The sequence below is a fragment of the Equus asinus genome, chromosome 17, assembly GCF_041296235.1.
Source record: "Equus asinus isolate D_3611 breed Donkey chromosome 17, EquAss-T2T_v2, whole genome shotgun sequence".
NCBI lineage: Eukaryota > Metazoa > Chordata > Mammalia > Perissodactyla > Equidae > Equus > Equus asinus.
In genome coordinates, this window is record NC_091806.1 from 9,914,881 (window position 1) to 9,940,495 (window position 25,615).

General features: G+C 56.8%; 1 long non-coding RNA gene across 2 annotated transcripts; it reads right to left on the reverse strand.

The window, feature by feature from the left end:
• Positions 1-18,391: 18,391 nt before the first annotated feature.
• On the reverse strand, positions 18,392-21,520 carry LOC139040420 (uncharacterized). Of its 2 annotated transcripts, none has more exons than XR_011494973.1 (4): positions 21,272-21,497; positions 20,165-20,301; positions 19,492-19,729; positions 18,392-18,781 (listed from the first exon to the last, which is right to left on the reverse strand). It is a non-coding gene; the product is annotated as an uncharacterized lncRNA (long non-coding RNA). The 2 variants fall into 2 exon arrangements; XR_011494972.1 differs by having other exon boundaries at positions 18,393-18,781; positions 19,475-19,729; positions 21,272-21,520.
• Positions 21,521-25,615: the final 4,095 nt, after the last annotated feature.

The following is a 25,615-nucleotide window of genomic DNA, read 5'->3' on the forward strand; positions in this document are numbered from 1 at the left end:
GTTGTACCCCTTTGGTCTGTCCTCCACGTCTTTTAGTCACTCGTGTAGCTGTTCCTCAACTGCTCAGTTGTGTCTCTCCAAGAAGATATGCTGAAGTCCTAAACCCCGGGACCTCAGAATGTGACCTTATTGGAAAATAGGGTCGTTGCAGAGGTGACTAGTGATGCTGAGGTCACACTGGAGTAGGGTGGGCCCTTCATCCGCTGTGTGTCCTCGTAAGAAGAGGAGAGACACAGAGACACAGACAGAAGAATGGATGTGACGATGGGGGCCGAGACTGGAGTGTTGCAGCCACCGGCCCAGGATCACCGGCCACCGCAGACGCCGGGGGAGAGTGCGGAACGGATCGCCCCTCGGAGCCCCAGAAGGAGCCAGCACTGCCGACACCCGGAAGCCGGGCTTCTGGCCTCCAGAACTGTGGCAGAACCAATTTCTGTTGTCTTCAGTCACGTAGCCTGTGGTACTTTCTTATAGTTGCCCTAAGAAACTAATATGCTATTTTCACGTTTGCTCCTTTCCCTTCATTTGCGTGTTTTTCTCCAGACATTCGCTACGTGGCCTTCTCAACTCTGCGTCTCTGTTTATTTTGAGCTGTTTTTCTTCTTCTCAATACGTCTTTTTAATTTCTAAGTGTCTTTATTTGTTGCCTCTGCTTCTTTCCTGAACCAGCGCGCTCTCTTTCTGCCTGCTGTCTTGCCGTCTCTTTGAGGAACCCTTGACACCTCTTAGCTCCTTCGGAGGTCAGACGGCCCGCGTCCGTGGAGAGCTATGTGCTTGAACTCTGCCTCTGCTTTTTTCCGTCATCCCTCTTGTGATGTAAGCTCTTTTGCCTTTTGCTTATATTTCTCACCTCCGTTTCCTCTTTTATTTTTTTTCCAGTCCCGTGAGGCTCCCATTACGATGATTATTCATCTTGGAACAGGCCAGCCCTCGGTGGAAGGATGATGTGGGAAGGAGCAGAGTGGGGAATCTGGCAGCATCCAGGGTTTGTATTCTCAAACACACTCTTACTAAACTCTTCCCTTCCTCCTTTCCCTGGAGCAACGCCCCCCCACACGCCACACTCTCCCACCCCCATTTCAGCCCTAAGTGACCCGAGGCTCCCAGCAAAGACCTCAGGCTGCGGGCCTCCGGCGTCCCCGTCTGCGGCTTCTGCCTGCCTCCCTCCTTGTCCACCTCGTCCCGGCGGTCTGCTCGTGCTGGGAGGCATTGGGTGCCGGGCAGGGAGAGAGGGTGGGTCAGCCAGCTCCCTCCTGTCCCCGTGCCATCCTGTGATTTTGAACTGGGTCTGGACGGGGAAGTGTCAGCTGCCTGCATGGCCCGAACGCAGCCCAGACCCTGTCATCCACCGGGCAGGCCTCTCCGCTGTGCCGTCTGGATCCGCTTCCTCCGCGGGATTCTGCCTCCTCTCTTATCTGAGATCCTATTTTATAGCGTTTAGCAGCCGTACTTTCTGGTTTAATAGAACCCGGAAGTCCTGCGCTTTTTTTTCTTTTATCTCTTCCAAATGCATTGCTGTTTTCCGTGGGTTTGGGGGCATGGAGCAGTGTAAGGAGGCCTTCGAGCTGCCATTTTTAATTTCTGCCTTCTCGGAAAGCCCTCTTCCCTTCGCTCCGAGGATCTGAAATACATGCCTCAGTTTCCTCCTTTCTTGCAGGTGAGCCCTTCTTGGCGTCCCTTGCCCCCCGCTCCTGCATCCAGCCATGCAATGTGGGCAGAAAGGAGATGCCTCCCTGAAGGCCACAGAGCTGGGCAAGGAGGAGCCGGGACTCCAGCCTCAGGTACTAGGCTCCCTCACTAAGGGACGGGGCTTCTCTGGGGGGAGTTCATTTCTGCTGGGCATTGCCAGCCGGTGGCTCCCAAGGAACCGTTACGCCATTCTCGCGCCCTTCTCAGGTCAGAGTCCCAGAAATAATGTCCAGGGGCTGGCACAGTGTGGGGAGGACTTGTCCCACGTCCTTCCGTCAGCTGCAGGGCCCGGAGAGAGGGGCTGCCGGTGCCCAGGAATCCTAGATATTGACTCACCCGGAGCATTACACAGGTCACAGTGACAGGAACACCTGTTTCTGGACATAAACAAGCCCTCAGGAAGCTGCCCCCAGCCACGTCCTGCTGAGAGGCCTCGGGGAGTCCTGGAACTCCTGTCTGGTGCCACCTACTCAGCCAAGAAACAGATAACAGGGCCTCGTGGCAATGAGGATGGGGACGAACCCCACAGCCCAGGACCCGGGTTTAAGCCCTGATTCTGCCGTTGGTTGAGCTGCAAGGCACCTTGGGAAGCTCTCTTGCCTCCATGCCACCATTTGTCCACTGGGTGGGGCGGCCTGGAGGATCCCTGAGTCCCTGCCAGTGCTGGGGCTCCAGGATGCTGGGGTCCCCTCCCAGCCCTCTGCGGGCTCTCCTGCTTCCCGTTCCTCCTGTAATCCAGCTTGGGCACCTGGGTGGGGTGATTCCCTTCTCTGGGGTGTGTCTGAGAAGGCCTCGCGGGGCTGAGCGAGGGCAGCTGGACAGCACAGGGCGTTTGTTTCCGAGGTCCTCAGGTGACCGTGATGACTCATTCTTCCTCGCCAGTGGAGGAGGGGCTCAGGGCTTCTCTTCCCCAAGGAGCAACTTCCTGCTTGGTGAACTGGAGCTTCTCCAGGCTCTGAGGGAAGCTCTCTGGCCAAGGATGGTTTTCTGCCCCAGAATTTGGTCCAAAGGAGCATCTACTTATCCTAGGGACACAGTGTTACCTGGGCCTTGGGGCAACCAGTGGGAGCCAAGTTGTGGGACCCATGTGAGACCTGGACTGTGGTCAAAGGCTTGGTGACACGCTGACTTTGAGTCTTGTCTCTAGCCACTAAGACCTTTTGATCTTCCTTCCATTATCTTGCCTGTTTTCCTTTTTCTTTATTATAAAAGGAGAGGATAGACCTTACATCCAACCTTCCATCCATCCAACCATCCATTCATCCATCCATCTAATCATCCATCCTTCCAACCATCCATTCATGCATCCATCCATCCATCCAACCATCCATCCATCCATCTATCCATCCATCCATCCATCCATCCATCCATCCATCCAACCATCCATCCATCCATCTATCCATCCATCCATCCATCCATCCATCCATCCATCCATCCATCCAACCATCCATCCATCCATCCATCCATCCATCCATCCATCCAACCATCCATCCATCCATCCATCCATCCATCTATCCATCCATCCATCCATCCATCCATCTATCCATCCATCCATCCATCGATCTATCCATCCATCCATCCATCCATCTATCCATCCATCCATCCATCCATCCATCCATCCATCTATCCATCCATCCATCCATCCATCTATCCATCCATCCATCCATCCATCCATCCATCCATCCATCCATCTATCCATCCATCCATCCATCCATTCTAAGTCTATCCATCCTCTATCATCCTCCATCATCCTCCATCTTTTCGCTCATTATTCATCCATCCACTGTCTCTTCATTTAGTCATCCCTCTTACACTCTGTACATCCCTTGTTCAAAAAACCATAGGCTGGGGCCAGCCCCGTGGCTGAGTGGTTAAGTTTGCATGCTCCGCTTTAGCGGCCCAGGGTTTCACTAGTTCAGATCCTGGGCGCGGACATGGCACTGCTCATCAGGCCGCGTTGAGGCAGCATTCCACATGCCACAACTAGAAGGACCCACAACTAAGATATACAACTATGTACTTGGGGGATCTGGGGAGAAAAAGCAAAAAGAAACCCCATAGGCTTAGTAACAACAACAGTGATACCACTATGAACACTAATGGCCACAATTTATGCTGTGTCAGCTGCCTTACTCGCATTGTGTCATTTAATTACCCCATAGGTCCCATGTTACAGGTGAGGAAACTGAGGTAAATAATCACGTAAGTACTTCCTTAGGGATACAAATATGACGACAGTATCATTTCTCTAACTTCCAGTGCTCACCACGGAGTGAAGGAGCCTGATCTGTGGAAGTACAAGGTGTCGGTAAAGTCTAGAAGCCAGATAATATTTATTTATTTATTTATCTATTTTACATATTGAAGATGTCCTTGACAGTATTACATATATTTACAGATACTCCGGACAGTGGAAATGCAAAGTAACAGATGCTCCAGCAGGACTGAAAAGAAAGTCCTGCAGAAGCCCTGCAGTGGAGGAAGGATGTGGCGGGAGGAGGGAGAGATCAGGGAAGGCTTCCCGGAAGAGGCAATATTTGAGTTGAGTCTGATTTTGCTAGACAGAGAAGGGCTTTACAAGTAGGGGGCGCAGCAGGTACGAGGGTGTGGAGTCATGAGCTGAGAAGACTAAATCAGAGAAACACAAGTAGTTTTCTGTGTTTGGAACAGAGGAGCCATGGGAGAACCTGGGTGAGATGAGGCTTTCAAGAAAGGCCACCAGGAGCCTGTGGGGTCATTAGAATGACCTCTCAGAAGTAAATACCCCAGTCCTGCCTGGTAGACACGCTCTACTTAGATGGGGAAAATACCAGATTATGAACTAGGCTATTTGTCATTGTCCCATTTTATGCTATAAAGTGCATACAGGTTTATAGAAAAAAGACTGGAAGAATATTCTAGAATGTTAGCAATGGAGAGTTCTGGGCAGTGGAATTTGGGGCGATGTTTACTTTCTTCTCTGTGCTTTCTCTACAGTGAGCGTGGTGGAAGGAACCGGGGTTGGTGGTAAGACCCCTGGGCTCTGATCTCCTTTTGGCCCGTTTGCCAGGAGACCTTGGGCAAGTCCTTTCCCCTCTGGCTTGCAGCTTCTCCATCTGGGGAACGAGAATCGATTTCAAGGTCCCCTCTGGACTGGCTGCTCCGGATTGAGCTTGCTCAGACGAGGGACTGGACACGTGTTCTTGGGGACCCTTGCAATCTATGAAAATTTTCAAAAATGTTTGCATGCTTTCCTTTTGATGATACAGTCCAAGAAATGACTTCATACATATAAAATGCTAAGAATTAATGTCTGGCACGTAGGACACCCTCCTTCCGTGTGAGCTATTTTTATTTTTTTTAAATGCCGTTGCCATTTATCAAGACGATGCCTCTCTTTTGCCGTGATAACTTACAATGGAAAGACGATACCTAGGCTAAGACTTTGGTTCCTGGGCCAATATTTCTCGGATCAGGGCCTGTGGATCTCAGAGGTCCCAAGACACGTTTTCTCCCAACCAAGGGGCTCGACACCAGTTAAGTTTGAATAAGAAACACAGGTCTGGGGCCCCTGAAGAGCAGAGACTATGGGCTCAGGGTACCTCTCGTCTCTGCTTTCACAGCTCCCCTTCAGCCCAGTGACCTGCTGCTTCCTGGGGTTGACGGAGACCTTGGAAATGCACGTATCTTTCCCAGGAAAATGGGTCCCTGGGGAGGCCTCCAGGCGCGCAGGCTCGCTCCAGCACCTGTGTTCTGTAACGCAGCCCTAATTGAAATCACATTAACATTACGATTCCATTATGGGGAACAAGAGGCGGGCTTCAGAAGGCGCCCCGTGGGGCCTAATCAGCTGGACCGGATCGTTTACGACGGGCCGAGCATCCCGAGCATCGGCTTGGAGCTCAGTGTTAAGCAAGGCAGACGGGGGCCTATTCATTATTAACAAGGCTTTATGCGTTTGGCTGGGCAGGAGTACAAAGCCGGCCTCACAGGGAGTCAGCAGCGTTAAGAATCGCCTGAGAGTGCCATCTGCCTTGCCCATCGGTGGAGCCCGCGATGCCTTCACCAAGTAGAGGTGACTCCTGTCCCCTAAGTCTTGCCTGTGGCCACCCCCTGCTGAAGGGAGAGGCCGAGTCACTTGCCTGAGGTCCCGTAACTGACATGTGACAGAGTCAGGATTTGCCCCCAGGCAAGCTTGGCCCAGAGCCCCCACGCTGAGCCGACCCACTGTGCACAGTCCACCCCTTGGCTGGTCACACCTGTCCCCGGCTGCGCCCTTGGACCACTCAGTGTTCTGGCAGCTCCAGATCTGCGAGGCCATGATGGCAAGGAAGGAGCGGATCCATCAGCGAAGAAAATCAGGAAATGTGATGGGGTTCAGCTCTTCCGTTCGTTTATCGTGTTCACTGCTCCCACTCTGTAAGTCCCAATGTCGCGTCAGGCACTGTGCTGGCGTCACCACTGAAAAGGGGAGGGAGACCTGGCCTTGCTCCCCGTCCTGTGAGACCCCCTGCTCCCTGGAAGACCATGGGCACCAAGCACAGTGTATACGTGGTCTCAGGAATCCTTCACCACAACAGACGAAGCCTAATTATAGTGTAAGATGGAAGAAACACAACTGGAGAGATTAATGAGCCCAGGTATTCCACTATAAGATACGTCTGTACAACTAAATGCTAAATTAAACATGACTGGAGGCGATATTACATGCTGGTTGGGGTGCAGACTCGGGAATCTGACAAACCTCATTCCAATCCCGGATTTGTCCCTTAACTGTTGCATTGACCCTGGCCCACATCTGCCCTCTCTGCGTCCACCTCCGCCACCTCCTTCTGCCTCGCCTCGTCCCGAGTGTGGGGGACAAGGAGGAAGGACACGCAACCTTGACCTCTTGTAGGACGGGGTGTTGCGTAGTCACCAAAGACAGCTTTGGCGTGGGGAAAGAAGGTGTTGGTCGGTAGAGCGTGGTGGTTGAGAGTGTGGCTCAGAAGGTTCTGGAAAACTCTGAAGAATGGACCTGCTCCCAAATCATGGCTCTGTCCCGATTTCTCTGTTTCTACTCCTGTAAAATGGGGCCAATGGTAGCACTTAGCTCACAGCGCAATTAGGAGGATTAAATGAAGTGACGGATGGAAAGCTGTGAGCGCGCGACCCGAGACACCAGAAGAATTCTACAAAACGAAAAGAAACGAACCAAAACGCCTCAGCTGTGGTTTTGGAGGACTATCCAAGGAGTGATGGGCGCACGTAGATTGGATCGCACCCCTGCGTGACGTCGGGCACGTCTCCCTGTCCAGCGGAGCCAGCACAGTCCTGTGGGACTGAGAGGTGATGACAGCTGTGGGAGTTTTGTGAATGGTTACGCAATGCCCAGAGGTGCGATTCTCCTTATTGAGCACCGACTGTATACCCGCCCAGGACTCAGAGAGGGGAGACAGTCTCGCGCGCCCCAGGGCTGCCTGGTTGGCCGGGGGGGAGGCCTCGGGTAACTCTGGCTGCCTGGTGCGTGTGGAACCTACTAGCAAACACAGGCCTGGAGGGGACAGCCGGCTGGGTCCTCCCGCCCGTGCATTGCTGGGTCGTTCTCTGGCACGAGCACGACCTCTCATGAGTCTTGTTTTTTCCACCCCCAATTTTACTCTCCTTTTTTTTTTCTTGGTGAGAACATTTAAGTTTCACTCCCTTAGCAAATTTAAACGATATAATGCAGCGTTCTCATCTGCAGCCGCCATGTTTTATGTTAGACCCTCGGCCCTTACTCATCTTACTGCTGAAAATGGTACCTTTTACCCACCTCTCCCCATTTCCCCTCCCCCCAGCCGCTGGCCACCACTTTTCTACTCTGTTTCTATGAGTTCCACTTCTGTTTTTTTCCATTCCCCACACGAGCGACACCATGTGGTCCTTATCTTTCTCTGTCTGGCTTATTTCACGTAGCATAACGCCCTCCAGGGTCATCCGTGTTGTCACACATGACAGGGTTTCTTTCTTTTTACAGGTGGAATAATATTCCATTACGTATTTAGCACATATTAGCATGTGTTCTTGACCCATTTCTTGATATTTCTTGATCCATTGAGCTAAGCATCGTCCACCAGACTATCGTGAATAGTGTCGCAGTGAACGTGGGCGTGCGGACGTCTCCTAGAGATAATGGTTTCGTTGCCTCTGGATAAATAGCCAAGGTGGAATCGCTGGATCGTATGGTGTTTCTACTTTTAATTTCTTGAGGAGCCTCCACACTGTTTTCCATGGTGGCTGCACCATTCACGTTCCCACCAACAAGGCACCAGGGGGCCCTTTTCGGCGCTTCCTCGCCGATGTTTCTTATCTCGTCTTTTTGATGGCAGCCACCCTAACAGGCGTGTGGTGATAGCTCGTTACGGTTCTGGTTGCCTTTCCCTGTGATGAGTGGTGTCGATCGTGTGTCCTCTGTCCACAGTGAAGAGGGACACTTCTGTTCCTTTCCCTCCAGGGAGCTGAGGACACTGATCCTGTCCAACCAATAAGTTTTTGAAAACCCATCACGCTTGACTATGAGCTGAGCCCAGAGTCCTTTATATCCAACCGTAACAGCGGTGCTGGGAGGAACCTTACAGAAGACGAGACCGAGGGTCAGAGAGCTGAACGAGGTTCCACAGCCCGTGTGATGCCGAGACCCCAGCCCTTGTTTACGGTGCTGACTCGCCAGCGCCCCTTCGTACCCCAAGGATGCATCTCGGGACCAAGGGGCCACCTTCCTGAGTCATTTCTTACTCCGATAACGGGAGACGGATGCAGCACCAGGGTCACAGGGGCCCAGCCTACAACAGCCCCTCCCAGCTCAGACCCCACCCTATAGCAGCGACTTTGGGTTGTTTGCTCTTTCATCCCAATCTTCTCATGAAATAATAATAACATCAATAACCACAACAGCTACCCTCTATCTAGTGCTTGCTGGAGGTCTGTGCCACCCGAGCATCCTCTCTCCTGATGCCCACGTTGACCGCGGGAGGTGGACACGGTCAACACGCACATTTTACAGACGAGAATCGGCAGCTTAGAGAGGTGGGTGGAGCTAGGGTGTGGACGCGGGCAGCGCCCCCCAGAACAGAACAGCTCAGATGCCCCTTAGTGTGCCCGGAGCAGTTCCCCCGCAGGAGCCGCATGTGCTGGGCCCGGCACGCGCACGGTCACGCTGAGTCCTCAGACGCCACTGCGAAGCGGTTCTGTTGTTACCCCATTTCTCAGACGAGGCAACTGAGGTTCAGAGGGATAGAATGACTTGCCCCAAAATGCATCATTTTTCTGAGGTCCAAACCCATGGCCCCACCTCCCCCATCTGCATAGCCACGGCCCCCCGTGACCTTCCCCGTGCCGGGCTGGACAAGACGGCTCCTGGGGACGGGGCAAAGCGGCCCCACAGGGAAGACAGAGCAGGACCCCCTTTCAAAGCAACTCGAAGGAACCAGGTGTCGCTACCGAATGGCCCCTGATGAAAAATAGAGGCTGTGAGCCGGGCTGCCCAGCAGCCGAGCCGGGATCAGAAACCACTTCCAGCAAGCCTGGGTCTATCAAGTTATCTATATGTCTGCGTTTTTCCTCATTCGCCATGGATTCCCAGGGGCCCTTCCTGAGAGCCCTTCTGGTGGCCTGCAGGGGAACGGGCTCCCCCTCCGTCACCCCTGGGCTCTCCTCTTCCCGTAAGGCGGCCCAGCGCCAGCCACGGGCATGGGGCCTCGGCACCCAGATCCTCCGCGACCAGACCTGCCCGGCTGAGACCTCTGTGCCCCTCTCTTCCCCACCCGTACCTCCCACCAACAGGGGGGCTTCCGCAGTTCTGGGACAAGCGGACCTCAAGGCGCACGCCACGCCTGCCCTCATCCACGCTCTGCCCCTCCCCGCCCCAGGAGGTCGACCTCTGAGGATTGCATCCCCCAGGCTCCCTCAGGGTCTTGAGAGGTGGCCCTCAGGTGACGGGAGACGCTGGCAGGAGATCAGCAAGTGGGAGGGGAGGGGAGGGCATTTCCACCAGGTTTCGGCTGCATCCCTGGACAGCGGGCGGCCCTCTCCCACAGTGCAGCCCTTGCAGGTCCTCTTCCCTGGTGCCTTCAGTCTCCTGCCGTCGCCTGTCCGCGGTGCCTCCATCGTTCGTTCCTTTAGCCGCGGCCACACCTCCCGGAAGTCCCTTCACTGAATCCTCCGCCAGTTACTGGCTGAGATGACTTCTGTTTCCTGCTGAGAGCCTGAACAATGCACAGGAGCTCCTGTCATGGACAGAAACCAAGTCATGGACAGAAATGGAAGGGCTCAGGGTGAGGCTGCCCGGGGTCGGGGAGAGACGCACATGCGTTCCCGGTCAGAGGTCACAACGCCACCCCCGCCATCACACGCCTTAGCTGTGGTGTCTTCATCTCTCTCTCTCTCTTTTTTTTCTTGATGGATAAACAGACAGGCCATTTCATCAACACTCTTGACAACTGTTTTGGCTAGAAAGTTCTGGGGCTGGATTTGCACCTTCTGGAAGGAAGGGGCAGAACCTCCTGATGGAGGTGTGGGTGTGGGTCTCAAATCTCCCCACTGGGAGCCTTCCACTGTCCCTGGCCAGGGTATGACTTTAGGCAACTCCACCACATACCGCATTGGGTACCTCCGTTGGCACGAGATAGAAAGACCAATGCAAAGAGCTTGAATAATGAAAAATTTATCTCGTCTAACAGGATGTCTGAAATGAGTGGTTGCAGAGTTGGCAGATTCGGCAGCTCCACGGAAGTGAATTCTCAGTTGGCTTCTTGACTTCGGTCTTGACTTTCCCCTCATGGTCGCAAGATGGCTGCCACAGTTCCAGACAGCGCAGCAAGATCTAAAGCAGGAAGACCAGAGATCCTGTATTAGGTAGAACAGCTGCTGTAACAAGACTCACAGCTGCAATGGATTAAACCAGATGGAAGGCTGTTTTCCTGTCCCTTTGCAGTTCAAGGCCTGTTCAGGGTTCACATGGCAGCCAGTGGTCCCGGGGGCTAGGCCGCTCTATCTTGTCACCCTTACCTGCAAGGATGGAGATGCCTCATCATGTGTAAGTATTCAGGAAGGGGGGAGGGAGGACACGCCCCTCGGCCTTCAGACTCGGCCCCAGAAGTTGTACACGTCACTTCCACTCACACCAGTGGGTAGAACTTGGCTGCGTGGCCACACTTAGCTGCAAGGGAGGCTGGGAAGCACAGTCCTTGGCTGCACAGCCAGGTGCCCAACTAAAAACTCCTCCTACGTGGAGAAAGGGTCAAACGGATAGCTGGGGACACCGAGCTATGTCCTCACAGCCCCTGTCACAGGTCCCCTTGGAATAATAAGGAAAACTCCCCCCAGCAGCCGCCACCTCCACCAGCGTCAGACCCTCCCTTTCGTCTCATCGGCCCGGTTCGTTCTCTGCACGAAGCCTGGGGCGCAGGTTCCGCCAGAAGAAAAGACGAGTGAGGATGGCTGTGGAGCGGTCAGCTCAGCTCAGCCGTCCACCACACGACACAGCCGCGGCCTGGGCAGCAGCCTCATCCTCGGACTCTCTCCCCCTCCTCCCCCTCCTCCTCCTCCTCCCCCTCCTCCTTCTTCTCTGGCCGGAGGCAGAAACCGGCCGTGTCCACCGAGGCCAACATAAAAAGGAATGAACAAGCAAACAGCAAGCAGGGCTGGGATGCCGCTGGATCCGGAAACTGGAAGCAGAAAACCTGACACCACAGGACTCTGTGCAGCCTGTGCTCACGCCCTCTCCTTGCAGACGGAGTCCCCCACAGGCGGGGACACAGCCAAGGAGATCTCCGGAGCCACGTCTTGCATCCCATCACCAGGCAAGGGCCCTTCCTGCATTCCAGCTTGAAAACCTGTGGAAGGACCATGATTGGTCCAGCTGGGATCAAACGCCCACCCTCGGACCAATCAGCTGTGGTCCAGGGGTGAGGTCATAAAAGAGCAGGGCAGCCACTCCTCACAGCATGAGAGGGAGTTGGGAGGGGCGGCACCCCAAAAAGAAGGCCTGGGAGGAGCCTGGGCAGATGGAACCCTAGGTGAGCATTTCCCCTCTTCACCAAGACTGGAAAGTGGGGTGGTGAGGTGGCTTTTGAGGGTGACAGGACCCTAGAAGGCTGCTGAGGTCCCAGGGAAGGGTCCCTGGTTGAACTTTCTGTGGCACACGGGTTTAAGACTAAATTAGACAATCCGTGAGAAGTGCTTCATGGAGCACCGGGCACCTAGGAAGGGCTCACCCCCCATTGGCTGGTGTTATTATCATTGATTACTTACAGAAGAGGTTATTTGAAATAAGGGCTCTCTGGCTAAAGGGACTTGAAATGGCTGGTCTATTGGAATGGAGGTCCAGGGGCCTGAGGACCTGTGACCTGGCAACGGTGTGACCCAGGGCAAACCTCGGCCTCCTCCTGCAGACTGGATCTGCCCACCCGGGACCCCTGTGCCGACTGGAAAGCAGGCCCCACCCACCCCACCCCTGGGGAACAGCCCCGTGCGAGGGCTCGTGACTGGGGGGCCGGCCAGCCCGCACCTCAACCCCACCTGCCCGCTGAGTTGGCTGCCTTTATGCAGTGTGCAACCTACGCATCCTTCCCGGACTCGGTCTCCTGTTTGGTGGGGTGGGGGTCACATGGCACCCTGTGCCTGTCCATCAGGGTGGCTGTGACTGTTGATGAGGTGCTGACTGTGCAAGGGTTTGAACCTGCTGCGCCTCGTGAGGAGGGGCGGAAACGTCACCACAGAGAGGTGACCAGCAGAGGTCCCGGGTGGCCGGAGGGCAGAGGCTGGGAGGGTGAGTCGAAGTCGGGGAAGATCTGCCCGGAAGGCTCCTGCCTGCCCCCAGGGAGAGGCGTGGGCGTCCCTCCTCCACCAGGCCTCACCCCAGCACTGACAGGCCCCCACTGATCAGCCAGCCGAGAGCCCTGCCTGCCCGGGCCTTTTAGCCGAGGCCTTGGGCCTTCATTGCCTCCAGGCTGCCAGACCCAGCGGGCCGGAGATGTACCGGCCCCTCCACCAACCCGGGGCAGCCTCCCATCAGCCCGGAGACACCAGAGACTCCTCCCCACATGGGCTGCAGCGCTCAAAGCCGGACACAGCTGGGTGCTTCTGCCCTCAGGCAGGTTCCTCTGACAGCCAAGGGCAGGATCTTCCAATCGCGCCTGATCCCAAGGATCACCTGGGGCACTTGTCAAAATACAGCTTCAGACCGGCTGCCCTAGCATCCAGCGAGTCCAGGTGGGGCCCAGGAGTCTGCATTTCACCAGCACCCCGAATGATGTCACAGACACTGAAGTTGGAGAGTCACATAGCCACTGAGATTAAGAGGGTGGGCTATGGATCCTTTACGATCCAGGTTAGATGCTGTGTGACCTTGGGGAAATGACTTAACCTCTCTGGTTCCATCTGAGTCAAAATAAGGACAACAGAGTACCTACCTCAGACGTTCAATGTGAAGCCCGAGTCCCTGCAGCGAAAGTTCTTAGAAGCAGCCCAGTAAGCACCAGCAGATGGCAGTGACTGTGGTGGTGGTTATTATTATTAATATCATCGCTACCCCCTGCCTGCCCCAGGACATCATGTCCCTTAAGTGAAGGGCGTGTGGGCCCACAGGGCACCTGCTGCGGCTCTGCTCCTGCGTTTTGTCCCCTCCCGGGGCCCCGGATGGGAGCTGGGCCCTGTGCGCCCTGAGGGTCTGTGAATGCCATTAGCTCTGCGGCGCACCCCCTCCTGCCCGCTCCACACCTCCCCTCCCCAGAGCCCACCAGGCAGCGTCTGCTTCTGCCATCAGGCGGCCCCACACGCTGCCCCTTTGGGGTGGGTGGTCGTCCCCCTGAAGGTGGTGAGCAGAGCGCAGCAGGCCCGGCTGGGGGGGCGGGGAGAGGGGTGCGCAGGGGGCGCGGGGTGCGCGGGGCTCACGCTGGAGTTCAGGGTCTGCGCCCGGCGCTGGGCCAGACGCGGAGTCCAAACCCTCCCGCGGGCCGGGCGGGGCTGGGACGAGGATGCCCGAGCGCAGGAGAGCAGGGCGGGGTGCAAAGGGTCCGCGCAGCCCTCTCCCGTCCTCCCTCGGCCCGAGGGTGCGGGGTCCCGACATCCCGGCTCCACAGCGCGCGCGGGGCCGCCAAGGAGCCGCCGGGGTCCGCGCCCCCCTGAGCGGGTTTCTGCGGGAGAAGGAGCGCGAGCGGGGCGGCTCCGAGCTGGTCCTGCGATGCCGCGGGGGCGCGGCCACCGCATCCCCGACACGGGTCCCGCCAGGACCGAGCGCAGTCCCCCCTCACGTCCGCGCCGCACAAACCATGTTAGTGGAGAAGAAATGGAGTCACCCCCCACCCCATGTCCTCATCCTCCCTGACCCTTCCGTCCTGTCCCCACTGAACACAATCCTGGCGGAGCTGCCACTCGGCCTAGAGCCGCAGTCTGGATGTTTCTAGAGCCGCAGTCTGGATGTTTCTAGAGCCGCAGTCTGGATGTTTTTTCCCTACTTAACCTCATAAAAATCATAAAATGTTTTCTATTTATCGTAGTGTTTCATTCAATTCAATAAAAACCTACTGGACATTCCTCGGGCGCCAGGCCCTGAGTTTTCATCCTGAGGAAATGTCGCTCACTAAACTCGACACCTGCGCAGGAGGTCACTGCCCCAGTTTTCCCCATTTTGAGAGGAGAGGTTGAGGGGCTCCAGCGGTGGACAGCGGAGGGGGCTCTGGAACCCGAGACCCAGACTGGCTGATGCCCGAGCCCCCGGCTGCCATCATGGGTGGGATGTGGTCCCTCCCCGGCCAGGAGCACTCATGCTGCCAAGACTGCCAGACGTGGGGGTTTTCCGTTGTTGTTTTTCATTGATGTATTTATTGGTGAGGAAGATTAGTCCTGCGCTAACTGCCGCCAATCCTCCTCTTTTTGCTGAGGAAGACTGGCCCTGAGCTAACATCCATGCCCACCTTCCTCTACTTTATATGTGGGATGCCTACCACAGCATGGCTTGACAAGCAGTGCCATGTCCACACCCGGGATCCGAACCAGCGAACCCTGGGCAGCCAAAGTGGAGCACGTGAACTCAACCGCTGTGCCACCGGGCTGGCCCTGGACTTGGGTTTTTAAAAGCCACACGTGAAGCCTCTGAGGTCAGAGTTAAGCTGGCCGTCACTCTGAGGTGGGTCTGTGGGGCACGGCCCGTGGATTATTAGTATTGTCATTATTATTTTGCTTCCACGAGGATTTTAACAACTCTGATCTGCCCCCGTGGTCTGGACATTCTCCCCATTCTGGGGACAGGGACTCGGGTTCAGAATTTCCAAGGTAAAAGGTGAAAGATCAGAGTGGGGTGTGCTCCTTGCTCCCACCCCTGCCCAGCCTTGTAGAAGCCACAGCCCTCCTCCAGGACAGCAGGAAAGAGGGGAGCCGGAACTCTCAGGAGTCCACAAACTATTGTTCCCGCCATGTTTCCAGGATGCAGACGAGGCAGAGGGCAGCGATGCTTGCCCATCTCAGCCCTCCACCTTCCAAGCCTCTTACAGGACAGGGGCCAAGGGCCCAGGCAGAGCCAGACTGCCTGGGTTCAAATCCCAGCTTTGCCACTTCCCGGCTGTGTGACCTTAGGCAAGTCACTTGAGCTTGCTGTGCCTTAGTCTCTTCAACACAGCGGTACTTCTCGCATAAAATGATTGCGAGGGTAACTGAGTTAATGCCCAGCAAGGAGTGAGCACTTTATAACCATCACGCACTGTCCGCCCCTGGTCCAGGGACAACACGGCCACTTAAGGCTGACAGCCCTCGAGCCATCTCGGCCTCTGTGCAGAGGCACCGCAGCTCCACCGAGAAAAGCCGGCATGCGTGGCCACAGCCTCTTACAAGTCCCCTGGCCACATGGAGGCTGCTCTGGCTTCGGCGACATCGCCACACCAAGTACTGATTCCTGTTCTGAATCAGACTGTGACCCGAGCCCTCGGGGCTGTGCCGCCCACGTTCCCTCCCCGGGGCTCAATCTCATGTCCTGTTTCCCACTGTCACCATCTGTGACAGAAAGAGCCCAGGACTTGGACTCAAGCTGTGACCTCAAAGCGGCCTTCCGGACACCAGGCGGGCTCTCCTTCCTCCGCCACGCCGAGTCTAAACGTCCTCGGCAGAAACCCCTGCGGCTTCTGCACGGTCACCTCCAGGACCGGCTCCTCCCACTGAACTCTCCAGAAACACCAAACTTGTGTGTCTTGCTGCTTCTCGCCTCTGTGCCTCTCCTCCTGCCTGAGACTCCCTGTGCGTTTGCCCAGTGCCACCTCGTCCTTCCAGACCTGCTTGGCTCAGACCTCACCTCCTCCTGCAAACTTTTCCTCACCTGCACTGAGAAGAGACAGTCCCAAGATGTGCTCAGGAATCTGTGGGTTGCAAGTGACAGAAATGCAAATCAAATCGGTCAAAGCAATAAAGAGAATGTCTTTGCTCCTGTAATGGAAATGTCAAAAGTAGGGCTTCAGGCATGGTTGGATCTAGGGGCCAGGATTGTGCTCTCTGCACTCAGTGCTGGCCATCTCTCCGTTCTGCTTCCCTCCAGGTTGGGGTTTCTCACCCAGAGGCCAGAGAGTCCCTGGCAGGTCCAGGCTGACCCCCTATACTCTTGGCAATCTCGGTGGAAACACAGCTTCCATTCTCTGAGTTAAGTTCCAAAGTTGCCTTTTCTCTCATGTTGGACCATGAGCCACAGAATTGGATTAATCATAATCCTTCCTGCACGACCCCCTCTTGTCACAGGTTCAGGAATGGTTCTCCTTTGTTTATTCATATAATTAAACACTCAGGACCTGATCGCTCAACAGAAGAGCCAGAACCTTTACCAAACCCCGCCTCTGTCTGTGCCTGCTCCTTTCTTCCCACTGCCGGCCTCTGGCTGGCGGAGGAAGTCCCTGTCCTGAAGCCTTGCTCAGGTCGTACCATCACCCCTAAACCAGTCCCTGTGGCCTGGGGGACAGGACACGCTGACTGGCTGGCTCTGGATCATGTGACCACCCTGGCTTAGGGCCTGGGGGGAGAATTAGCCCCACCCGACGCACGCAGACTGAGCCGGGCGATGGGTGGTTTCCCAAGGGCCACCTGAGGGGACGGGGGCCACACAGGAAAAAGGAGAGCTGTCAACCAGCTTGGGCCCAGACTCGGGGTCACATGACCCGGTCCTTCTGCCGGGTGCAGGGCTGCCCACCCGTCCCAGGGGGACCCCGATCCTGGAGGCAGTGAGAACTGGTGAGAAAGGACGGCCTCGCTGTCCCCCACAGCCTCCAGCCCCTCGCCCCCACGTCAGCCGAGGGAGCCGGGAGAGGGGGCACCCGTGGGGGCCCTGTGGAGGGGAGGCCCGCGGGCCATGGGAGGGGCCTGGGTCCGCGTCCTGTGCTCGGGGTGTTGCCCGCTTCCTCTCGGTTAATCCTCTTAGGGACTTGGTGCCCGGGTGTCGATATTGTCCTCTCACAGCCGAGGCTCAGGGAAGGGAGGGGAACCTGCCCAAGGTCATACGGCTAAGTTGGAGGAGGGGGTGCCAGAGCGGGGTGGGGCACTGGGAGTCGGCCCAACTGGCACGTTGACCTTATTATGTTGGGGAACTCGAAGCCTGAAGAGGTCGGGTTCTGGCCCCAGATCACAGCCCGGGGCTCACTCCGCAATGCCACGGACAGCCAGCCCTGAGCGCTCAGGCAGACCTGCCCTCCTCTTCAAACTTCTTCCTTCCTTTCTTTCTTTTTGTTGAGGAAGATTGGCCCAGAGCTAACATGGGTGCCAGTCTTCCTCTACTTTGTATGTGGGTCACCTCCACAGCGTGGCCACCAACAAGTGCTGTAGGTATACACCCGGCTCCAAAGCTGGGCCGCCGAAGCCCATCACTCTGAACTTAGCCACCAGGCCCCAGGGCCAGCCCACCCACAAGGTGCCGAGCACAGTGGCTGGCACGCGGGACCTTTGGTAAGTGCTCAGCAGGCGAGGACTTTTTTGAGGATTGTGGTGTAGGCCTGCGTTTCTCCATCTGCAACGTGGGCAGAGAGGGGCCCGAATGAGCCGAGGGCTGTGTCCCTGCTTTGGGTGACGTAAGGTTGAAACAGGCACAGAGAGGGTTTGTTAGAAACCAGCGCAGCGGTTAAGATCTCGGAGCCCCGGCCAGCCCGGGTTTCAGCCCCATTCCGCCACGTGGCATTCTGGGCACACTCCTTGACCTTTCTGTGCCTCAGTTTCCTCCCCTGTAAACTGGGAGAATGATGGCTGCTGCCTCCTAGGGTTGCCATGGGGATTAAGCAGGTCACCCTCTGCGTCAGGGGCTCTGAGCAACACCAGGACGCGGCGACGGCTGCGTGAGTGTCGGCTGTTGCTAAAGCCGCTGGCCCCTGGCCTTCACCTTTCCCAATCTGTCAGTCACAGTCGGAAGACAGACGTAAGTGCCAATCTGAAAATAAAATCGCACAGCCAGCTCACACCAGGGGCGGCTGCCTCACCAAGTCCCTACTTCCATGCAGGGTCATCAGCGTTATTGCCTGAAAGGGACACACGACACAACAGGAGTGTTCTTTTCTTTCTTTTTTTTAAAGATTGGTACCTGAGCTAACATCTGTTGCCAATCTTTCTTTTTTCTTTTCCTTTTTCTCCCCAAAGCCCCCCTCAGTACCTAGCCGTATATTCTCATGGTAGGTCCTTCTGGTTGTGCTAGGAGTGTATTTCTTAAAGTTTCATTCCGAAAAATGAGAAGCAAACTTGGAGGGTTTGGGAAAATAGAGACATTTGCTTTTTATTATTTTTTAACCATATGCATGTATTCTTTCCATGGGAAAAAACAGTTTAACAGAAAAACTTAAAGACAAATAGATGGAGGGGTATCTCCAGAATGACCAGCAGCTGGTGTGTATGCGCAGCCCGGGAAAATTGTCCCAAACACGTTATTTAGCATAAAAACAAATTACAGAGTAATAGAGTGATGTGGGGTTAGCAAAGGAAAGAAGAAGACGCTCGGTGAGTGGACTGGGTGTCCAGCACCGATGTGGAGGGGCCGTGCTGGACTGTCGACCATGCTACCCGCCCTGGGCAGGAAGGAACAGAGGGGCAGAAGCGTCCATGCTCCCGCCCAGTTTGGAGATCTTTCGACAAGTATTTCTCCCTATAAAGAGAAAGTGTGTGAGGAAGGAAATAAGTCTGAAGCAAATGTGATGATTTTTATTCCCAGCAGGAAGGAGCCAGGTACCCAGAAACACGCTCCACCCGCCCCCCCGCCCGGCCCCCACCTCCGACTGGACCGGAGTCCCGCTCGCATCCCGGAAGCTGCAGGGTCCCTGACGGCGGGACCGTGGGCCTGGTCCAGCTTGGGCTGGGCCTTCAGATCTGCTCAGGGACCCCGTGGGGAGGGACAAAGTTCTCCTGAGCAGCTTCTGACCCAGCCAAGAGCTGGCTACCGGGACCAAGGCGGCCTCGTGCTTAGCTGGCCCCACGGAGGGTTCTGGAACTGGGGGCAGAACAGCTCACACGGGCCCAGACAAGAGGTCACCTGTGGGTGGTACATGAAGGCATCAAATAGCCCCTTCAACAGTATGTCTCCAGTCATTCATTCGTTCACCCGTCAAATGTGTCCTGAGCCCCTGACATCGATGTCTAAATTTTTACAACTTCGTTGGAGCTCGAAACCCCAGGTCCCAGCACTCTCACCCCGACCCCTTCCTTTTATGTTAAAAATACGTCATATCCTTCTTAATACTCTGAAAGGTAGCCCATGGATGCTGTAACCTACGTACTGACATAAGTTTTTAAAATCCCCGTATGTCACGCCCCAGCTGTAATATAAAGAAGCATGAAGAACCTCGTGTGAAATGAAACCTTGTTGGACACATCAGTGCTCCGGCCCAGCTGCTCTGGGAGACGCGATGAGATGGTCAAGAGCTCGCAGCCCTGCAGAACCATCGCGAAGGTGACAGCCGCAGGTGGACAGGAATGAGGGGCTCTGAGCCAGGACTCCACACCCCAACAGCAACACCGTCCAGAACGGTGAGGGCTCTTGGCTCTTCTGGATAGAACAATATGGAAACTTCTCTTGGTTTTGTCTTTCATCGCGTCCCTGGGAAATTTGTTGTGTGTTCAAATTGTGCAAAAACACTTCCTATTTATATGTACAGCAGCGTTAGTTAAAGTCGAGACTCGTAGCATTGTCAATCATCGTTGGCATCGTTTCTTCCCTACCTGGGTGGCCAGCGGGACTCGTGAAAGTCACGTGTTCTCTCTGGGCGGGTCTGTCCTGGTCTTTGCTCGTCACCTGCCTTCCCCAGTTCACTGTCCACTAATAAATACAGTGGGCTGCCCACCTGCCCCCAGCTTTGTGACAAGCCAAAATGCCCCCGTCCCTTTCCAAAACATCCCCTGGGGGCAGTGCCACCCAATTAGATGAGCCCTTTAATTGTCTCAACAAGCTGGTTTAAGAGGAACTAATATCGTCTCCACCTTACAGATGAGGACGCTGCGCACCTGGTGGGAGGGGCTGAGCCCAAACGCTCACCTGAGGCTGTCTAACATCCACCGAGTCTGCGCACGGCCTTCTCTCCTGTCGATGAGAACTGGGCTGGCACCGGGGACCCAAATACGAGAAGGGCACCTCTCAGGGGGACACCGACACCGGGATGCTCCCTGCACAGCCTGGTGAGGAAATGACAGAGGACGTGTGAAGTACAGGGGACGTGCAGCCAAGGAGCGACCATAGAGCGAGAGTTCCAGTGGTAGAGAAGGTGGACAAGCAAGCGGGAACAGCATTCAGGCAGGGGGAACTGCATGGATAAAGGCATAGAGGACTGGGGAGCAAGACATGCTCCTTGGGCGAGGCAGGGGGTGGTGGAGGGGCATGGGCCTGGACCAGGAGACTGTGATGTCATTGCGAAGCATCCAGGAGGCCCAGCGAAGCAGTGTGGTTTGGGCTGGGGAGGCAATGGGGAGCCATGAGAGGCTTTAGAGCCGGGCAGCTGCATGAGGGCGTGGGTTGTAGAACAATCCTGGGAGCCGGGAGGAGGAGGAGGCCCAGAGGGTGGAGAGACGAGCTGGGGACCAGGGAGGGGGTGTCTCAACAGCCCAGGGTTAACACGGCAGCTCCTTAAAGTCACAGAGGGGAATGTCAGCGCTTCTCTCTGAGCCACCCAGCTAGGAAGAGGGGTCTCTGTGGACCGCACCCCCACCTGCTACGAGAGGACAGTGGGAGGGCACTCCCTCCACCCCTGCTCTGTGTGTGTTGGGGTGGGAGGGGAGAAGGACGGGAGCCTGGGTCCTTTCCGGAAGCTGGAGGCGGGGTGCCAGCGGCAGGTTCCTGAGCAATTCCCAGGACCAGGGGAGGGGGCCCCAGACCTGAGCTCAGCAGCTCCAAGATGCACCGGCCCCGCAGTCCCCAGCCCACCCCACCCTTCCCGAGGTCCTGCAAGCCCCCCCACCCCGCACCCCCGTCCCACCCCGCAGAGTCCTCCAAGGGCTCTCTGCCTCGGTAACAGAAGTGAGACGTCCCCAGTGGTGCGGTGACTTCCACTGTCTCCCTCAGTGCCCACAGTGGCCCTGGGAGAGGGGCACCCGCGCCATCCCTATTTCACAGATGGGGAAACTAAAGCTGGGGGAGGCTGCCACTCACCCGAGGACGCAGAGCCAGGCAGAAATCGCGTGCTGCAACATGGACCGGCCCCACCACCCCAGCCCCGCGTGTGGGCAGGGCCCGCACATCTGGACACCCCAGCCTCAGTGCCCCATGCCAGCAGAGAGAGTGACCGTGGGGCCTCCCCAGCAGGCGCCCGGCCCTGGAGCCTCCAGGAGGCTCGCTCCCTATCACAGTCACGCACAGGGCCTGCCTCCTGCTCTCTGTCCCCTGGGGCAGGAAACAGCCCGGAGAGAGATAAGGAGAAGAGAAGGAGGGGGGGCTCCGGGGAGAGGGCCCTCCCCACACACAGCAGAAGAATAGAAGGAAACGGCCGGAGAGAGGCCAGCGTCTGCCCGGGGCAGGGGGTTATCTTGGTCTATAAATAACCCCAGCTCCAGGCTCCCAGGACGGGGAGGGAAGGGACTGAGGCCGAGGGCCTGGACTCTGCGGTGGGCTTGGGGTGGGGGCGGCGGTCATTCCTGTTGGCCAGGGATTCAGACCAAAGGGCCAAAGGGGATAATGGCCCGACCTGGGACCCTACCCCTCACCTCCCGCTAGGGGGCTCTGACCCTGTACTTGACCAGGGGGTCCTGCAGCCCCCCGTCCATCCCCCGTCCCCGTCCACTCACCTGTCCACCTACCCTTCCCGCCTCCCTCCCTGCCTCTGAGCTTCCCATTTGCTGTTCCTTCTGTCTGCAACACTCTTCCTGCCCTCTTCACCTTGCTGACTCGCCCTCCAGGTCCCAGCCTAGGCGCACACTCTCCAGGAAGCCTTCTCGGACCCCCAGTCTGGGGTCAGGGCGGTAGCCGGTGGCCACTGCAGCCTGGTCTTCCCTTCCTACAGCACTTATCACAGTTACATTTTCACACTCGCGCCCCTCCCCCCCTCAGGGAGCTGATGTTTCCACAGCGCCTAGGAGGACGCCTGGCACACAGTAGGGGCTCAATAAATTCGTTTGGTGTCTCCATGTTCCATCTGTCTTCCCTCTCTCTCCCCTCCTCCCCTCCTCCCTTCCTGAGTGCCGACCTCAGCCAGGCTGCTGTCGGTCCCTGCCCCTGAGGATGGCTGAGCCTGGTGAGGGAGGGGAGAGGGGAGCAGAGGGGAGCAGAGCCAGGCCACAAATCACACGACACAGGCAGAGAGAGAGACCCACCGACTCCTCGGACTTCAGACGACTGAGCTCTCTGTTCAGGGGGAGGGGGTGAGGAGGTAATGAGGGTGGGCTTCAAGGAGGAGGTGGCTCTGTCTGGAGGTGGCCCTCTGTGGAGATGGCAGCAGGCTCAGCTGGCTCAGGAGACACAGAGGCAGGAAAGCACAGGGTGGCCTTAGGGAGTGGGAGGTGGACGGGGGGGCCTGCAGCCAAGGGGGTCAGAGGGAGAGGGATAGAGCGGTATCGAGATGCCGGGCGGGGAGAGAGAGACACGAAGGGGAGACAGAGACAGAGAGCGAGACGTCCCGAGACCCCGTGACATCCCAGGGTGTGTGCTGGGGGAGGCCAGAGGGTGGCCCAGGGCCTGGATACGTGTGTCCTGCCCCTGAGAGAACGGACAGACAGCAGCTCCTAACCTCCCCGAGAGAAGTGGTCATCGTCCTGAGGTCTCAGTGGAGCCAATGACTCTCCCTGTGTGCGTGCACGTGCGGGTTCACGGCCATGCAGACAGCCACCCAGGAGCTGTGGCTCCCAGGAGGGAATGTGGAGCGAGGCCAGTGCTGGGGCCCACTCATTGCCTGGATGCCTCTGACACCAAGGGGCCAGGCTGAGCCCGCCTTGGAGCCTCTGGCTGCGTGCCGCCCCTGCCACCCCTCCAACCCCTTCCTCCCTGGGCTGGGGACGGAAGGCCCTTCTCTAAGAAAGGTTGGCTTCTGGAGGTGGGGCAGCAGGGGCACAAATCCTGAGGTCACCCTGAGGGTGAAGCTGGGGTACAAACCAGTCCAGGGTGCAGGGTGGGACCTGCCAAGTCACGGACATCAGGACGACCATGAGGTCCTGCAGGGGCAAAGTGACTGGGGCAAAGACACTCCTGTCCTCGGGGTGGGAGGTCCGAGCCTGGCCCTTCTAGACTCAGATCTGTGCAAACCTCAGGCACGGTTCAGGCCGGGAGTCGGGGTGGCACAGGCTTCTCATTTGCCCTCAGGAAGGACTTAATCATGAAAGTGAAAACAGCGACTGTTCCTTGAAGTCTCACTCTGTACCGGGCAGGGGGCCACAGGCCTTATAGGAAACATTGTGTTTGATCCCCAGATAGCTATCAGTGGCAGCCACAAGTATCACCCCCTGTGTCAGTTAGCTATTGCTGTGGAACAAATTACCCAAAATTGCGGCAGCTCACAATAAGACACAGTTACGGTCTCACAGTTTCTGTGGGTCAGGAGTGTGGCATGGCTCAGCTGGACCCCGTGCTTCAGGGTCTGTCCCGGGCTGCAGTCAAGCTGGCTGCTGGGGTCACGGTCTCATCTGCAGGCTTGACTGTGAAAGGGTCCCCTTCTCAGCTCCCTTGCAGCTGCGGGCAGAGCTCCGTGCTTTGTGGGCTGTGGCCAGAGGCCACCCTCGGTTCCTTACCATATGGGCCGCCCCCCCGCGGCTGCCAGCTTTCTTGAAGTCTGCAAGCCCAGGACGCAGCGACTCTCCTAGCAAGATGAGCTCACAGTCTTTCCTGACCTAATCGGGGACGTGGCCTCCCTCAAGGTCCCCATGTTCTGTTAGGTCGCTCCCTGGAGAGAATTACACAGGTCGGGGACACCAGGAGGAGGGACCCCCGGTGCCATCTCCGAGGCCACCTGCCACCCCTCATGTTATAGAGTTTCATCATCCAAAGTCACAGCTGAGAAGGGACAGGGCCGGGACCTGGCTGTGGGTCTGCCGGACCCCGGTCCACGGTGCTGCTGAGCCCGGCTTCCGCTAACAGAGCGGCTCCACCGTGGCTAGCGGCTGACCTTGGGCAAGTTAGTTGCCCCTCGAAGCCTCAGTTTCTCCTTCTGTAAAAGGAGACTGACAATAATAGGGGGTAGCAGAGCTCGTACAGCCCTTCCCCTCGGGCTCTGCAGGCGCTGACCCCCTGGCTCCTGCCTGCACGGCGCAGCACGAGCCCTCGCATCCCGCCACCACAAATCACGCCACCTCACTCCCGACTCGAGCTTGACAGTGGTTTCCTTCCTGCTCGAAGGGCACGCTGAAGCCCTCTGCGCGGCCGCGGGACCCGCCCTCGCTCGCCCTCCTCCAGCCACACTGGCCTCTGGCTCTTTCTCCAAAGCGCCAAGCCCGCTCTTCTGGGGGCTCCCGCGAGCAGCACCCCCGCGGCCTGGAGTCCCGTTCCCGTGGCTGTGGCTCCTGCCTCACTTCCTGCGGGTCTCTGTCCAAGCGCCGTCTCCCAGAGAGGCCCCCCCCCCGGGCCCCAGTTTTATGTGCCCCCCTCATTCTCCTTCCCCACCCTGCTTCTCTTCTCACACAGCCCTGGCATTGCACTCTTCACCTACTGGTTTGTTCGCTCACTGTCTGTCTCCCTCACTAGATTGCAAACGCCACGAGGCCAAGGACTTTGCTCACTCACCACCACATCAGCGGAAGCAGGATAGTGCCTGACCTGCCACAAGGCACCCAGCAGATATTTGTTGAAGGAATGAAGGAATGAGTAAATGAATGAATGCATGCATGAGTGAATGAATGAATGCATGACTGAATGAATAAATGAACGAATGAAAGAATAAGTGAACGAATGAACAAATGAGTGAATGACAGAATGGGCGAATGAATGAATGAGCAAATGAATGAATGAGTGAGTGAAAGAATGAGCAAATCAAATAAGTGAACAAATGAGTGAAGGAAAGGATGAGTGAGGGGATGAATGAATGCGTGAATGAATGAGTGAGTGAGTGGGTGAATGAATAAATGAGTGAATGAAAGAATAAGTGAATGAATGAACAAATGAGTGAGTGAGTGGGTGAATGAATGAATGACGGAATGAGGAATGAAAACCTTTGGGTGGGAAAGGCATCTCTGACCCTTCCGCTCATCCTGGCTGCATCTCCCTCTGAGAGACCGGCCAGGGTGGGAAGGAATCCTCTGGAAAGTGCTGAAAGGAGGCTCCCCTGTGGCTGCTCAGAGCAGGGATGGAGCCGCCCCGAAAGGAGCAACTCGGGTGCCTTCCAAGCACCAGCTCTGGCCGCCAGCAGCTCGTGTCCCCCCGCCAGCCTCCCCCACTGCCAGGAACGGATCGTTTCCTTGCTGCCAAGGGGCCCATTCAGCTGTCACCACTCCAGGCTGCGATGCCACCTGCCAGGCAAGACCAGGAGGCCAGGGCCAGCAGGGCACCACCACCAGCTGGGCCCCCAGGCTTTACCCA